We start from the raw sequence: 15293 nt of genomic DNA on the forward strand, positions 1-15293 counted from the left end.
GAGAGAGAGAAAGAGAGAGAGAGAGAAAGAAAGAAAGAAAGAAAGAACGAAAGAACCTTAAGAAACAAAAAAAAATGTACACCATGCAGGGAAAAGGGTAGCATAGAACATTTTGGTCCCTTTGGCAGGTCTCTCCCTTCAGCAGATAGAGATGGGTGTTCCATGCCTATTAACCATAGGATCACCCACATTTCCCTACCTGTGTTCCATATCACCAACAACCTTCTAATGAGAATTTGGCTTCTTGGGGTCACCTGGCTTGCTCCCATGGTGGAACATGAGACTCTTGATCTTAGGGTCATTGTGAGGAATAAGGAAGATGATTCATTTTCAGAAATACCAAATAAAAGCTCTGCTGTCTAGTTAACAACAGGTTTACAACTTATTGGAAATATGTATGAACTTCCCCATGCACACGATGGAGTCCCAAACTGGTGGACACTTCACTTCCTGGTTCTTCCCCTCTCCATTTCACAGACTTATTTTCACAGGCTTTGCAATGGGCATGCACCAAAGAACTGAAGACTCTGCATCACCTCAAGCGATGTACATTTTATTCCAGTCAGACTACTTCTTGGCTTACATGGGCATAGGTGACTTCCAGGTAAGGCTATAACCTCTGTAGTACTTAGCCAATGAGGAATCAGGAGAGGAACTTACACACTAGGAGATAAATTGCCTGCTGTAACTGACTCAACTGTGCCTGTCTGTCAAACACCCACTCTTGCAAGAATGTTGATTTAAAGCCTCGCTTCACTGTGCTCTGAGTCTCTGAATCCCTCCTTTGACTGGATCAGTGGGCTTACTTCTCACAGTCATGAGTTCAAGCCCCGTGTTGAATGTATTAAAAAATAATAATAAAAATGAGTTTTAAAATAATTTGGCTTTGGCTCAGTTGGTTAGGGGTGCAACTCTTGATTTTGGCTCAGGTCATGATCTCACAGTTTCATGAGTTCAACCCCCACTCTGGGCTCTGCACTGCCGCTGCAGAGCCTACTTGGGATTCCCTCTCTCTCTCTCTCTATCTCTATCTCTCTCTGTGCCCCTCCCCTGCTTGAGCTCTGTCTCTCTCAAAATAAATAAACTTAAAAAAATTTTTTTGGCTTCTTGTGAAGATTTTCCTCCAAAGGTGTTAATGCACTGTCCATGTTATTTTGCCTGCTGAAAATTAGTGTAATGACTATATAACAATTTGGCATACGCCGTCAGTTTTTGAGTTACGTTTATTCCTAAAAGCAGCTGAGCTGTGGGCAAGCTGACCTTTGAAAGCAATAAACAAATAGTTAATGATACTACCATTGTGTGGGACCTATGAGGAATAGCCAAAAAGACTCCCTGTAACACTATTGTGTCTCATGTCTCTAAAAGCCCAGTTCCCTCCTAATTAATTAATAACTTGTCCTTTTTAAGCCTGTTTCTTGATCTACATAAAGGAGTGCAATTCTGTTTACTTTATATGGCACTGCCAGCTTCATGGAAGATACTGCATATGAAAGTCCTCAGAAAATAATTGGACTATAAGAATTGTTAGGAACTGTTATTACCAGGAAGAACATTATTTGGTTTCATCAGTACTTATATAACCCTAGTCAGTGGTTAAGGCTTGCATTCTAGAGGAATTCAGGAAGGCCTGGATTCTATAACAAAAGTCAGGAAACAACTCGTGGGCCAAAGCCAGCCTATCTCCTTTTTGTCTACAACCCGCTAGCTAAGATTGTTAGCCTTTTCTTTTTTCTTTCTTTCTTTTTTCTTTCTTTCTTTCTTTCTTTCTTTCTTTCTTTCTTTCTTTCTTTCTTTCTCTCTCTCTCTCTCTCTCTCTCTCTCTCTCTCTCTCTCTCTTTCTTTCTTTCTTTTAAGTAAGCTCTATCTCCAATGTAGGGCTTAAACTCACCAACCTGAGATCAAGAGCCTCATGAACTCTATTACCTGAGCCAGCCAGTTGCCTGAAAGTCCAATGTTTTTGTTTTGTTTTTTGCTTTGTTTTAAAGTAAACTCTTGCCATTTTGGGGCTTGGACTCATGACCGCGAGATCAAGAGTCATATGCTCTGTTGGCTGAGCCAGCCAGGTGCCCCTTATTAGCCATTTTTAAATGACTTAAAAAAAATCAGAAGAATAATATTTCATGACACACAAAACAGGCAAAATTCAAATTTTAGTCTATTAAGTTCCACTGTAACTCAACCATGATTATTCTATGATTATTATGATTATTCTATGATTATTATTCTAGTCTATGACTACTTTCATGCTACAATAGCAGAATTGAATATCTATAACAAGCTAAGTAACCCAGAAACCCTAAAATATTTACTGTCTGGCCTTTCATGCAAAAGTTTGCCAATCCCTGTTCTAGAAGAATCTAATTGTGTGACCTTAGGCAAGGTACTTAAACTCACTCGTCCTGTCTTCGTTTTCTCATCCGCAAAATGGGGATAACAATAACTACCTCAAAGAATTGTCAGGATGATTAAAACAGCTCAATATAATGTTGGGTTTGCACCTTTTTTTTTAATGATTTTAATTTTTTTAATGTTTATTTTTGAGAGAGAGAGAGTAAGCGCGAGAGAGAGCGCGCAAGTGGAGGAGGGGCAGAGAGAGAGGGAGACATGTGGAAGCAGACTCCAGGCTCTGAGCTGTCAGCACAGAGCCCGACGTGGGGTTTGAACTCACAGACTGAGATTATGACCGGAGCCGAGGTTGGGTGCTTAACCGACCAAGCCACCCAGGCGCCCCTGGAAATGACTTTTTTTAAGTAAATGATTTTTTAAAGTAACCTCTACATCCAACATGGGGCTCAAACTCATGACCCAAGATCAAGAGTTGCATGCTCCACTGCCTAAGCCACCCAGGTGTCCCTGTGTCTTTTTTATTTTAATCCCTTTTGACTGGAACCTACAAAACCTACAAGAGGAGATAAATACACACCTATATAAAACTGAAAATGTTTTACAAAACAATATCTATTCATATATTTATGTATTCTGAGGGCTTTAGTATACACTTCATCTAGCATTCCTTAATGTTAACATTTTACATAATCATGGTACATTAAACTCTGATAGTTTTTATTTTTTTCTATTTCTGTTTTTAAAAAATATTTATACCTAAAACTAATATAATGCTGTATGTTAACTATATTGGAATTAATTTTTTTTAATTTTTAAATGTTTATTTATTTATTTTGAGAGAGAGAGTGGGGAATTTCAGAGAAAGGGAGAAAGAGAATCCCAAGCAGGTTTTCATGAACTGAGATCATGAACTGAGCCAAAACCAAGAGTCAGATGCTTAACCAACTGAGCCACCCAGGTGCCCAAAATAAAAAATTATTTAAGTAGAATTTTCAATGGCCAAAAATGGAATAATTTGAACAACAAAATAAATAATGATAGTACTTGGGGCACCTGGGTGGCTCAGTCCATTGAGCGACCAACTTCAGCTCAGGTCATGACCTCGCAGTCGGTGAGTTCGAGCCCCATAACAGGTTCACTGCTGTCAGCCTGTCAGCGGAGAGCTCACTTCAGATCCTCTGTCCCTCTCTATCTGCTCCCCTCCTACTTGCGCCCTCTCCAAAATAAATAAGCATTAAAAAAAAAACATTTAAATAATGATAGTATTTGATTATGACTTGAACAAATATCAGTGAGTCAATACTGATATAAATAAGTGGATGCATAAATACAGAGAAGAAATAACTCTTCCTTTTTTTTTTTTTTTTTTTTTTTTTTTCATTTTTAATTTGAGAAAGAGAGAGACTGAGAGCCAGGGAGAGGGGCAGAGGGAGAGAGAGAATCTCTAAGCAGGTTCCATGCTCAGCACAGAGCCAGTCTCGACTCCATCCCATGGACCCTGGGATGATGACCTGAGCTGAGATCGAGTCATGACCTTGAGAACAAGAGTTACAGGCTCTACCAACTGAGCCAGCCTGGAGCCCCTTTAAAAAATTGTTTTAAATAAAAAGTAATTAGGAGGAATATTTATTAACAACCTGGGAGAAAGAGAGCTATACTGTTACTCCTTATACCAAAATGATTTGAAGAGGGTAACGGTTTACATTTACTGTAAAGGTAAATATTTACTGTCTGTCAGGCCCAGTGTTATATATGTCCATCATATTTTTATCCTAATTATAATTATATAGGCAGGTATTCTGATTTTATAAAACAAAGAGAACAGGATGCATTAAATAGCATACCCAGGATTCTAAACGTTGACTACAAAGCCTGTGCTCTTTCAACCCACTAAACCAGGCTGCCACTCTATATAAAACTGTCAAATAATTTTTTAAAACATTGAAAAGTGTGAGGCGACTGGCTGGCTCAGTTGGTAGAGCATGTGACTCCTGATCTCCGGTTCATGAATTGGAGAGCCCATTGTTGAGGGTCAAGTTTACTTTTAAAAAATTTTTTAAAAGCTTGAGGAAAACAGAAATGGCTGAGTAATGGAGATGCAAAAAAGGAAATAAACAACATATGAAACTACTCTTGAATAGGAAACTCTTTTTAAACGTTTATTTATTTTGAGAGAGAAAGAGCAAACATGCACTCATGAGTGGAGAAGGGCAGAAAGAGAGGGAGAGATAGAATCCCAAGCAGGTTCTGCACTGTCAGCACAGAGCCCGATGCAGGGGGCCTGAATCCACGAACCATGAGATCATGACCTGAGCTGAAATCAGAGTCAGATGCTTAACTGACTGAGCCACCCAAGTGCCCCTTGAACAGAAAACTTTTCTATGTAACATTTAAAATTTGGGGGGGGGGGGGCGCGCCTGGCTTACTCAGTTGGAAGGGCATGTGACTCTTGATCTCTGGGTCATGAGTTTGAGCCCCATGTTGGGTGTAAAGACGACTTAAAACAAAAATATTTAATAAATAAAAATAAATTTTAAAATAAACAGTAGATCTGGGGGAGAAACAGAACAAATTTTTGAATAATTAACATTTTTACTGTAAACAAAAGCTCATACAAATTGACAAGAACACTGAAATTTCTGTAAATAAGTGGACAAAGCTTATCAACAATTCCTAAAAGAGGGAATAGAGGTAATCAACAAGCATGGAAAATGTTTTGCTTCACAATTTTTTAAGTGAGTTATAACAGTAACATGCATTTTTGTCTATCAAATTAATAAAGAGTAGGGGTAACTGAGCGGCTCAGTGGTTAAGCATCCAACTCTTGATTTCGGCTCAGTTCACGATCTCTTGGTTTGTGACTTCGGGCCCCGTGTCTAGCTCTGCACTGACAGCCCTGAGCCTGCTTGGGATTCTCTCTCTCTACCTCTCTCTACCCCTCCCCAGCTCACTCACTCCCAAAATAAATAAATAACTATTAAAAAAATTAATAAAGACTAAAAATAATGGTGTTACCAAGTGCTCTGGGTTTATATTTAAAGAGGCACTCTCATGTCTCTTTGACAAATGGTGTTGGGAAAAGTGGACAGCAACATGCAAAAGAATGAAACTACACCACTTTCTCACACCATACACAAAAATAAATTCAAAATGGATTAAAGAACTGGGGTGCCTGAGCAGCTCAGTCAGTTAAGCATCCAGCACTCTTGATTTCAGAGCCTGCTTGAGACTCTTTCTCCTTCCCTCTCTCTGCCTCTCTGCTCACACTCTCTCTCTCCCAAAATAAATAAACTTAAAAAAATGGATTAGGGGTGCCTGGGTGGCTCAGTCGGTTGAGGGTCCAACTTCAGCTGAGGTCACAATCTTGCAGTTTGTGGATTCCAGCCTCCTGTCAGGCTCTTTGCTGACAGCTCAGAGCCTGGAGTCTGCTTCAGATTCTGTCTCCCTCTCTCTCTGCCCCTGTCCTGCTGGCACTCTGTCTCTGTCTCTCTCTCTCCCAAAAATAAACATTTAAAAAATAAAAATAGGGGCGCCTGGGTGGCTCAGTTGGTTAAGGGGCCGACTTCGGCTCATGTCATGATCTTGCGGTCCATGAGTTCGAGCCCCACGTCGGGCTCTGTGCTGACAGCTCAGAGCCTGGAGCCTGTTTCAGATTCTGTGTCTCCCTCTCTCTCTGACCCTCCCCCCGTTCATGCTCTGTCTCTCTCTGTCTCAAAAATAAATAAACGTTAAAAAAATGTTTTTTTTAATAAAAATAAAAAAATAAAATGGATTTAAGACCTAAATGTGAGACCTGAAACCATAAAAATCCTAGAAGAGGACATAGGCAGTAATCTCTTTGACATTGGTCTTACTAGATATATCTACTAAGGCAAGGGAAACAAAAGCAAAAATAAACTATTGAGACTACATCAAAATAAAAAGCTTCTGCGTGAGGAGGAAACAATCAACAAAACTAAAAGGTAACCTATGGAATTGCAAAAGATATTTGCAAATGACATATCTGATAAAGGGTTAGTATCAAAAATACATAAAGCACTTATAAAATACAACCCCCCAAAAATGAATGACCCAATTACAAAATCGATAGAAAGCATGAACAGACAGTTCTCCAAAGAAGACATACAGATTGCCAACAGACACATGGAAAGATGCTCAACATCACTGATCATCAGGGAAATGGAAATCAAAACTACAATAAGCTATTACCTCACACTTGTCAAAATGGCCAAAATCAACACAAGAAACAAGTGTTGGCAAGGAGAAAGGGGAATCTTCTTGTACTGTTGGTGGGAATGCAAACTGCTGCAGCCACTCTGGAAAACAGTGTGGAGTTTTCTCAAGCTGAAAACAGGGGCACCTGGGTGGCTCAATCAGTTAAACATCTGACTCTTGATTTGGCTCAGGTCATGAGCTTATGCTTATGAGATCAAGCCCCATGTCAGGCTCTGTGCTGGGTGTGGAGCCTGCTTGAGATTCTCTCTTGTTCTCCCCAGGCCCTTGCCTAGAGAGATTCTGTCTCACTCTGTCTTAAAAAAAGAAAAAAGAAAAAAATATATACAGTGCTGAAAATAGAACTACTCTACAATCTAGCAATTACACTACCAGGTATTTGCCCAAAGAATACAAAAACATTAATTCAAAGGGATACATGCACCCCAATATTTATAACAGCATTATCTATAGTAGCCAAATTACAGAAATAGCCCAAGTGTCCATCAATTGATGAATGGGTAACAAAATGTGATATACATATCTCACACACACACAATGGAATATTCTCAGCCATAAAAAAGAATGAAATTTTTCATTTATAATGACGTGGATGGAGCTAGAGAGTATTAGGCCAATCGAAATATGTCAGAGAAAGACAAGTACCATATGATTTCACTCATATATGGGATTTAAGAAACAAAATAGATGAACATGTGGGAAAGGGGGGAAAAAGAGGGGAGAAATAAACCATAAAAGGCTCTTTGTTTTTTTTAAGTTTATTTTGAGAGAGTGGGGGAGGGGCAGAGAGAGAGAGAGAGAGAGAGAGAGAGAGAGAGAGAATACCAAGCAGGCTCCACACTGACAGTGAAGAGCCCCACACAGAGCTCCATCTCACAAACTGTGAGATCATGACCTGAACTGAAATCAAGAATCAGATGCTTAACCGACTGAGCCATCTAGGCACCCACCATAAAAGACTCTTAATGATAGAGAACAAAATGATGGTTGATAGAGGGGGATGGATGGGGATAGGCTAGATGGGTGTTAAGGAGGTCACTTGTTAGGGGCACCTGGGTGGCTCAGTTAATTAAGCGTCCCACTCTTGATTTTGGCTCAGGTCATGATCTCACTGTTCATGGGTTCAAGTGCCCCTCGGGCTCCATACTGACAGCACCAAGCCTGCTTGGGATTCTTTCTCTTCTCTCTCTCTCTGTCCTTCCCATGCTCCTACAGACGGGTGTGTGCACGTGCTCTCTCTCTCTTAAAATAATTAAACATTAAAAAAAAAATAAAGGAGAGCACTTGTTAGGAGGAGCACTGGGTATTATATATAAGTGATGAGTCACTGAATTCTATTCCTGAAACCAATATTGCACTGTATGTTAACCAAGGAGAATTAAAAAAAAATTTTTTTAGTGTTTATTTATTTTTGAGAGAGACAGGGCGTGAGTGGGGGAGGGTCAGAGAGAGAGGGAGATGCAGAATCCCAAGCAGGCTCCAGGCTCTGAGCTGTCAGCACAGAGCCCAACACAGGGCTCGAACTCACAGACCATGAGATCATGACCTGAGCCGAAGTCGGAGGCTCAACTGACTGAGCCACCCAGGTGCCCCATCAAGGAGAATTTTTAAATAAAAACTTAAAAAAAATAAAGAGGCTCTCTCTTATTTGACTAATAGGAATACAAATTGGCATAAACCTTTTGGAAAACAAAAAGCCATTATATATTAAAACCTCTTCATCCAAAGCAATTCTGGTACTCTGCCCTAAGGAAATAATTTTAATTAAAAACAAATTTTTTTTAAGTAGGCCCCATGCCCTATGTGGGGCTTGAACTCATGACTCGTGATCAAGAGTGGCATGTTCTACCAACTGAGCTAACCAGAAGCCCCAGAAATAATTTTAAATATGGAAACATTGTTATGCAGAAAAGAACATTTCTCACAGTTTTATTTATAATAGTAAAAGATTGGAAGCTTCTTACATGTCTGACTGTAGAGAAATGGTTAAGCAAATTATGTCATTCTTACTAGATCTCATAATATGCAGCCTTTATAAATAACATTTACATTCCCAGGACATAGGAAACACTTGCTTTACACTGTTAGGTATAAAAAGCCAAAACCAAATCACTGAGTTAATATAACTATGTAAGAACACCATGCATAGGAAAGGAAGACTGCAAAAATACATCAAAAGAATATTAATAAGAGCCATATATAAATAATAGGATTATAGGTAACATTTTCCCATTTCACTTCTATTTTTTTTTTAATTTTTTTTTAACGTTTACTTATTTTTGAGACAGAGAGAGACAGAGCATGAACGGGGGGAGGGTCAGAGAGAGAGGGAGACACAGAATCTGAAACAGGCTCCAGGCTCTGAGTGGTCAGCACAGAGCCTGACGCGGGGCCTGAACTCACAGACCACAAGATCATGACCTGAGCCGAAATCGGAAGCTTAACCGACTGAGCCACCCAGGCGCCCCTCACTTCTATATTTTCAAATTACCTTCATTTTAGTTTATTTTAAAGATTTTATTTTTGGAGCACCTGGGTGGCTCAGTTGGTTAAGCCTCCCACTCTTGATTTCAGCTCAGGTTATGTTCTCATATGTTCCTGGTGGAGCCCTGCATCCAGCTCCCCACTGGGCATGTAGCCTGCCTGAGATCCTCTCTCCCTCTCTCTCTGTCCCTTCCCCTTCTCTTTCTCAAAAATAAATAAACATTTGAAAAATAATAAAGGGATGCCGGGTGGCTCAGTCGGTTGAGCAGCCGACCTCAGCTCAGGTCATGATCTCATGGCTTGTGGATTCTAGACCTGTGTTGGACTCTGTGCTGACAGCTCAAGCCTAGACCCTCCTTCGGATTCTGTGTCTCCTGCTCTTTCTGCCCCTCCTCTACTTACACTCTGTCTCTCTCTTTCAAAAATAACTAAACATTAAAAAATAATGATAAAAAAAATTTAAAAATAAAGGAAACAATTTGGCAGACTGTGCAGCCAAGCAGGCAGCACAAAATAAACAAGTATTAAGTCTTATATCAGTCTTAACAACAATAAAGTCCATAATTCCAGTCTATTCAGACTAAGAAATTGACATAGCCCAGGAATAAGGATATTTAAAAAAATAATAATAATACACAGTACTGGCTTGTTAATAATGAGGGAAAAACCTTTATGTCCAAAAATAACTGATGGAAGGTAATACAGGACTCACACCAGGCTAAAAAAATAAAATAAAATAAGGTTTTATTTTAAAGTAATCTCTACACCCAATGTGGGGCTCAAATGCACAATTCAGAGATCACGACTCACATGTTCCACCAACTGAGCCAGCCAGGTGCCCCCCAAATTACCTTTAATACTCAGGTCTTATATGATTTAAAAAATGTTTAAGTGAGATATTTAGAGGTGTACTGAAAGCTGTATGCTCTTAAGAGATGAGTCCAAGACATATAAATATAATAAATTAAGGGATGAATTATGTCCACCTCAAATTCATATGCTGAAATACTAACTTAGTACTACAGAATGTGACTGTATTTGTAGATAGGGTCTTGAAAGAGGTAATTAAGGTTAGGGGCATCTAGGTGGCTCCCTAGTTAAGGGACGGACTCTTGGTTTGGGCTCAGGTCATGATCTCACAGTTTGTGTGTTCAAGCCCCACATCAGGCTCTGAGCTGACAGTGAGGAGCCTGCTTGGGATTATATCTCTCTGCCCCTTCCTTGCTTGCTCTCTCTCTCTCTCAAAATAAATAAACTTAAAAGAAAAGAAATAATTAAGGTTAAATGAGGTCATTGGTGTGGGCAGTAATCCAATATGACTGATGTCAGTGCAGGGAGGGAGAAAAAGCAAGACCATGTGAAGACAAAGGGAGAAGATAGCCATCTACAAGCCAAGGAGAGAGGACTCAGGAAAAAAAAAAATCCTGCCAACATCTTGATCTTGGATTTCTATCCTTCAAAACTGTGAAAATACATTTCTGTTATTCAAGTCACCCAGTGTGTGGTACTATCTTAGAGCAATGCTAGCAAGCTAATACAGATGGAACGTTTAGAGTTCTACTAAGCAGGAAGATTAGGGGCTGGCAAAGAATTATCTTCCCTCCTCTTGGAAGATATTATTTTAGTTCTGGTAATCACATAGTTTGGGAAGTAGAAAGACCTAGGGTCATTACTGTCTGATTAAGAATAGAACACTCCAGGGGTGCCTGGGTGTTAAGCATCCGACTTCAGTTCAGGTCATGATCTCATGGTCTGTGAGTTCGAGCCCCACATCGGGCTCTGTGCTGACAGCTCAGAGCCTGGAGCCTGCTTCCGATTCTGTATCTCCCTCTCTCTCTGCCCCTCCCCCGCTCCCGCTGTGTCTCTCTCTCTCTCTGTCAAAAATAAATAAACATTAAAAAAAAGAATAGAACACTCCATTAATTAATTAAAATAATAACTTAAAAAATAATATAACACTTTCTACCTCTCCACCTTACTTACACCCAACCTTCAGTGGACCTCAAGGTCAAAGACCTCATTTAACACATAAATATGTCCTTTAATGATGTTAGCATATCTGTCTTTTGTAGAGTGAACACATTTTATTTTTTATTCTTATTTTTTTAATAGCTTTTTTAAAAAAAGTTTATTTGTTTTTTTTTTTTTTTTTTTTTTAACGTTTATTAATTTTTTGGGGACAGAGAGAGACAGAGCATGAACGGGGGAGGGGCAGAGAGAGAGGGAGACACAGAATCAGAAACAGGGTCCAGGCTCTGAGCCATCAGCCCAGAGCCCGACGCGGGGCTCGAACTCACGGACCGCGAGATCGTGACCTGGCTGAAGTCGGACGCTTAACCGACTGCGCCACCCAGGCGCCCCTATTTGTTTTATTTTGAGAAGTAGACAGCAAGCACACATGAGCAGGGGGAGGGGCAGAGAGAGAGAGAGAGAGAGAGAGAGAGAGAGAGAGAGAATCCCAAGCAGGCTCCACACTGTCAGTGCAGAGTCTGATGCAGGGCTGGAACCCACCACGGTGAGATTATGACCTGAACTGAAGTTGGATGCTTAACTGACTGAGCCACCCAGGCACCCCTAGAGCAAGTGCATTTTAAATACATAGAGAAATTATATTTTTAAATATGTCACTCTTATGCTCAAAAGTCAACACTGTACTTTGAAAAACATGTAAAATAATTCTGCCTACTTCTCAAAGCCCTCCATAATCTGGTTCTTCCAACTTGTCCCACTTTATTTTTCTCTCGTATTCATTGCAGCTCCTCCATTCTACATCCCAAGATCTTCATGACCTGCACTATTCCCCAACACCTTCCTTTCCAAGAAACACAGATCCCACCTCCTCTCCAGGGGATGCCAGCCCTTATTAACCCTCCCAGTCTCACAGTATTACTAATTCTTCATATGTGTAGCCTAACTAATCAAAGATTGTAAATTAGCAGAAAATCTTATCTTGTACTTGTTCTAAATTCCCTCATGATACTCAGAGAGAGGTCTCAGTAAATGTTTGTGGTTTTTGTTTGTCTTTGTTATTGTTTGTTTCTTTTTTGGTTTGTTGGTTTTTTGACATCCCTGGATGGGCACAAACAATGCTTATAGTTTAAAGAGAAGGGAAGGGGTGCCTGGGAGACTTGGTTGCTTAAGCATGGGACTCTTGATTTTGGCTCAGGTCATGATCTCACAGTTGCCAAGATCAAGCCCCAAGTTGGGCTCTGCACTGATGAAGGGGAGTCTGCTTGGGATTCTCTCTCTCCATCCTTCCCTCCACTCATGCTTTCTCTCTCTGTCAAAAATAAATGAATAAACTTTAAGAAATAAATAAAGAGAAGGGAAGAAAATCTAAAATTTTTAGAGCATGTGAAGTGCCAGCCCACTAAATTTAGTGTAAATTTTTACACTAAAAATTACAAAAATTACTTTTACATCCCCAGAGTAATTCTGAAGTATTATTTTTTATTTTTTATTAAAAAAAATTTTTTTTTAATGTTTATTTATTTTTGAGACAGAGAGAGACAGAGCATGAATGGGGGAGGGTCACAGAGAGAGGGAGACACAGAATCTGAAACAGGCTCCAGGCTCTGAGCTGTCAGCACAGAGCCCGACGCGGGGCTTGAACCCACGGACAGTGAGATCATGACCTGAGCCGAAGTCGGACGCTTAACCGACCGAGCCACCCAGGCGCCCCTGAAGTATTATTTTTTAAAATGACATATTTTTGGGGGGGGCGCCTGGGTGGCTCAGTTGGTTAAGCATCCGACTTCAGCTCAGCTCGTGGGTTTGAGCCCCACATTGGGCTCTGTGCTGACAGCTCAGAGCCTGGAGCCTGCTTCAGATTCTGTGTCTTCCCCTCTCTCTCTCTCTGCCCTTCCTCTAACTGTGCATGCTTTCTCTCTCTCTCTCTTAAAAATAAATAAATAAACATTTAAAAAGTAATAATAAAATGACATATTTTTAAAGATTTTATTTTATTTTAAAAATTTATTTACTTTGAAAGAGAGAGCCCTGAAATGGAACTCAGTATCCTGAACTGAGATCATGACCTGAGCAGAAATCAAAAGAGTTGGACCTTTAACCAACTGAGCCACCTAGGTGCCCCACCCAATAATTTTTTAAGTTTATTTATCTCTTTTTGAGAGAGTGAGAGTGAGTGGGAGAGGGACAGAAAGAGAGGGGGCAGAGGATCCAAAGCAGGCTCTGCACTGACAGCAGAGAGCCCGATGTGGGGCCCGAGCTCATGAACCGTGAGATCATGACCTGAGCTGAAGGCAGATGCTTAACCAAGTGAGCCACCCAGGTTTCCCTCAATAAATATTTTAAAAATGAAGAGTGATGCTTTCAAATAGTTATCTTGTAAAACTCCCTCTTGCACTTCTACATTTTGCTTACGAAAAAGATATAGAAACCTATACCCAGTCATCTGTGCATATCCAAATTAGAATGTAAAAAATTCTACAGATGAGCAGAATAAGAAGCAAGTTTTATTGTATGCCTACTACGTGCCTTGCTCTGTTCTGGGTGCTGTGAACAATTACCAAAAAAAAAAAAAAAAAAAATCCCTGACACAGCACTTCATATAGTAGGTGATAAATAAAGAGAGACAGAGTGCCCAGATATTTCAGGCAGGCAAGGGAAGCTGTGTTAACAACAGGCAGGGGGAAAATAACTGCAAGGTAGGCTCAAAGACCAGTTTGGCTGAAGGGAAAGTTTTTTTAGGGATCAATGTAGTGGAAGATAAAGTTATAGAGGTTAGTAGCATCTGATTGTATGTCTTGAATGTTAGGTTAAAGAATTTATTTCCTCTTGTTACTAATCCTGCTAAATACTCTTTCCAGAGGAACTGGAATGTCAGTAGGGTCTCTAGATGCAGTAAAGCCTCCTCAGAGACACTAAGGAATTAAGCTCTAATGGTGGAATGACAGGTGGAGGGGTAGATATTTTAGATGAGGCCACCCCCTCAGATTCTCTGCTGATGTGACACCAGTTCTGCCAACTTGAGGGTGGGCCAGCTGTGGTCGCTAAATAAAGAATATTTTTCACTGAGCACTCACTTGCATGTCGATTTTGTTTTGTTTTGTTTGTTTGTTTGTTTGTTTTAAGTAACCTCTACACACAACATGGGGCTTGAACTCAGGACCCAGATATCAAGAGTCCCATGCTCTACCTACTGATCTAGCCAAGCACCCCACATGTCCATTTGTAATTACTGAGTGAACTTAAGCAAAACTTTCCTTTTGAGCTTCCAAGAACATACACATGATAGTTACCAGGAGAAATCTGCTCTGAAAAACATGACTATAATTCCTGGCTTGGCTATGGAAGAAAGTGCACCTTGTACAGTACACTTGGAGGAAAGGAGGGGGTTCAACCTGTTCAGCTCAGACTACCCTGACATTCCTCCAGCCAAACACTAATCTCCCAGAAGCTTGGGCCCTATTCAGGGACAAAGATAGTTCACTATGGCCTTTCACAGGGACAGAATGGCTACACCTGTTGGCTTATTTATTTATTTATTTATTTATTTATTTAATCTTGCCTTCTTAAAGTAAGATCAAATGCCTTTTGGTTAAAGGATGAAACCACAGTGCTTCTCAATATTTTTGATACCAGGCTCTGCTCTAGGGAAAATTGTGAGGTAGGTTATGTATCTGGGAAATGACTATGAGCTCATCAACTTCAACTTCCTGGCAGGCAAGGAAACATTAGCCTTCTTTTAAAGAGGAAGGGGCGCCTGGGTGGCGCAGTCGGTTAAGCGTCCGACTTCAGCCAGGTCACGATCTCGCGGTCCGTGGGTTCGAGCCCCGCGTCAGGCTCTGGGCTGATGGCTCAGAGCCTGGAGCCTGTTTCTGATTCTGTGTCTCCCTCTCTCTCTGCCCTCCCCCGTTCATGCTCTGTCTCTCTCTGTCCCAAAAATAAATAAACGTTGGAAAAAAAAAATTAAAGAGGAGCTCTGAGGCCCAGAGAAATTAGCCGTTAAGCTTTCCTCTCCCCAGGTTGCCCCTTAAATAAAAAAATGTTGTTGCCTACTAGATAAATGCTTGAGACTATATTAAGTGATGGGAGACAATGAATCGGGTTCTGTTTTCAAGGCTTTCATAATCTATCTGGGAAAGAGATAACGTCTGTTCTTCCCTCCACCCCCCACCCTAGCTTCACTAAGCTGTAGTTGATATATGACATTGTGCAAATTTAAGGCATACAATATGATGATTTGCACTTGATCTTAGCCAAAA

This window comes from Herpailurus yagouaroundi, unplaced genomic scaffold (assembly GCF_014898765.1).
Source record: "Herpailurus yagouaroundi ecotype Mexico unplaced genomic scaffold, PumYag 160, whole genome shotgun sequence".
In the NCBI taxonomy this organism is placed as follows: domain Eukaryota; kingdom Metazoa; phylum Chordata; class Mammalia; order Carnivora; family Felidae; genus Herpailurus; species Herpailurus yagouaroundi.